This window comes from Pecten maximus, chromosome 17 (assembly GCF_902652985.1).
Source record: "Pecten maximus chromosome 17, xPecMax1.1, whole genome shotgun sequence".
Classification (NCBI taxonomy): Eukaryota; Metazoa; Mollusca; class Bivalvia; order Pectinida; family Pectinidae; genus Pecten; species Pecten maximus.
In genome coordinates, this window is record NC_047031.1 from 22,210,116 (window position 1) to 22,213,374 (window position 3,259).

Genomic DNA, 3,259 nt, shown 5'->3' on the forward strand with positions numbered 1-3,259 from the left:
TATTCTTTCATTTCTAAATGTATAGTTGTTATTTGTGTTAAAGAAAGGATTGATGATATTGTGAAGATATTTTGGTACATGGTCATTCATAATTTTATACATTAGTATGAGTTTGTGATGATTTCTTCTTGTCTGTAGTGTTTCTAAATGAGTTTCCGAATAAAGGATATGATGTGAAGTTCCTCTTCTTAGACCTGTAATAATTTTCATGGCTTCAATTTGAATAGATTCTAAGAGGTCTGATTCATTTTTTGTACAATTGTCCCATACAATATCTGCATAAGTTAACTAATAACACGGGTCCCCTCATCACCAAGGTGCATTAAATTATATCAATTTTAAAGGACTTGAATTGAAAATCCTTCTACCATGTGTAATATTTGATTCTACCATATATTTGGATGGAAATTCGAATATAGAACATTTTGAACTGTTATTCAGTCACTTCAACTCATTTTTGGGCAAAACGGCTTTGGACCGAGGACATGTACTTATTACATATGATTTGAAGATCTGTTTATAGAGAACTTCTAAAAGAAATTCACTTAACAGTTAACATTGTGCGCTTTTAAAAATAAAATATGAATCAACTTTGGGATTACATCAGTATATAATTATAATGTTCTGTCAATTTTGTAATATCTGGTTGAAAGTTTAAATTTAGTTATTTATATCAAAGTTATCTTATATATATTGTATTACTATAAAAACAAAGATTTTGACTTGGACCAGTGAGATACTTTAATTTATAATCAGTGTTTTTGAGTTATCATAGTTCGAGTTAATTAATTTTGATTGTAAGTACATGTATTCTCTTGTCTCCACTAAAACAGAATTTGTAAGAGTCAACACCATAGACAATTACTGTCCTTTTGTAATTATGATTAATTACAAAATAATTATAGAAATTCTATAATCTTCTGCGCTCTTATTATCTACAGCACATGGGGCTAGTAACCATTTAAAATGTCCGAGTCTAGATTCTAGTATAGTAGGCCTATATAAAGCCCATGTGATAACCCTAGATTTTTATCATTTATGAAATGCAGGCTTAGTACATGTGTAGTTAGTCTACATTAGTCAGCAGAAATAAACATAGATCAACATGGCACATATGTAGGTTGTACCAAGAATAATGATTAAATTTTAAATGAAATTTATCTGAAAAATAATTCTTTGCAATGTTTATGAAATAATTGTCATATTATACTGTTGAGAGTATTATAGATCAGATTTCTATTGCTAAGTATAGTAACTGTTTATTTCACAAAATATTGCCTGAAATTAATAAAAAGGAAATTTAAAACAATCTTTTGTACTCAATGTCAAAACATACAAGGACTGTTTTATTGTGTGTGTTCTAATTAGGTGTTTGAAGTTCCAACACTTCTCCAATGCCTGGCATGTTCTTAAATGACCCTGGCAGTTAATTATATAATGAGACTCAATTTAGAGGGACATTCCTTCTTTCAGATATCAGAACCATGTACATTTTTACTGATGAAATCCACTTTTGAACAGGGAATAAATCAATGCCAAAATGTACAGAAAAATGATGAATCCTACAAAAATACTGACTGGCTTTCAAGTAAAAAGTGATATTTTGGTAGGAATAAAGAATTTTTAGGACTTAGAATTTGGAGAACTTGTGTTAATTACCCTGCGAGTCAAACTGTTTGATTTATGTAAATTAAAGATTCGAAGATTTACTATTTGGGAAAAAATCATATTTTCCAATAAGTTTAATTTTGATGACCTAACCTTTGAATTTAAACTAATGATGGAATCACCCTTTAAATGAAGTAAACCAAATTTAAACCAAATGTATTACAATGTTTATGAACACATGTAAATGTACAGTGTAATATGATTTAAACCTTATAAACAACTGCTGTTAATTTCCAAAGCCTGGAATGGTTACTAGCCCCATGTGCTGTAGATAATATAACCTTCTTCTAATTATAATAAACAATGCGAGTCAGACACATCGTATCATCTGTAACTAACAATAAAAAAAGCTGGGACGTAACCGATAGGCACTTGTTTCCTATGCATATACCTAGCCTAGTTGTCTTTCGGCATGTTATTGTTTACAATGTAAATCAAGTGCCTGTCGTAAGCCTAACGTTAACGCTGAGAAAATAAATCGACAAGGCGGCCTAAATATTTACGATAGAATCGATCATAACACAGTGTTATCGGCAAATGCCTACCTTCAAATATCGGAACAGCTCAAATTTCCAGAAGGAATAATATCAATCCATTGACAGATACACAAGTATAACTATACATGTGGTATATATATATATTAACTTTATATATAGTTTGCTCTTTTATTCTTTATACTTTAAAGTTCATGTACAAGGAACAACGAAACAATTTCATTTTTGTATACATGTTCTCACTATTAAATGAAAATAAACTGGAAACTGACATTTCAAAATTAGACGAACAATGTTTTCACGATATGTTCGCCTTAACAGTAATGTACCAACGTGATTTGAAAATGTAAATACCAGTGTTAATAGAGGACAAACATTATGAAATACTTTCTAGAAACTGTGTCCTTGTCAACCTGTTTGGGTTTTAACGTCTTCACCATCCAGTTAGGAGATACGCTGTGTAAAGAAAGACTTCTGCTTTAATACCATTTGTGAGATCTTAATAGATCATTGATTTCCTTCGATCTGGTAGGAAGCTGAGAAGTCAGCATTTCTCTTCTTCAGTTCGAATTTTCACGTTCGGGTTAAGATATTTCGCGTCATATGACGTTAACAAATACGTGAAGACCAACGACACCGCCGCAGTTTTTGATGAAAGATGAGAGTGTGTTTTGCGCGCTTTCGCAAAATAGTCGAGTTTTGATAGTCGAGTTTTGATATAAACTCGTGTGCATTTGACATGCGAAGACTCGCAATACTGGCAATAAATTTGATCATCTATTGATAATAAGGATGTTCCGCAAAGTTGGTCTTTGGGCAGGTTAAGGATGAGTAATAATGCTATTTATACGCAAAAAAATCAATTGTGTATGGATTGAATTCAAAATATCAGTTATTCACAATAAAATGATGTTTTCATTACCGAAAATCCTTAAAGATAAATATTATCTACGACACCCGTACTGTTTTATTTTTAGTAATGTTGAATTTAGTTGATGACTCACACTTTCTTTTTCTTTAAAGTTTTTTCATCTGTTTTGTGACAGTCTGCGTTCTTAGTTTAATAATTTAGACGTTTATTCCATCTTAATGTTTTA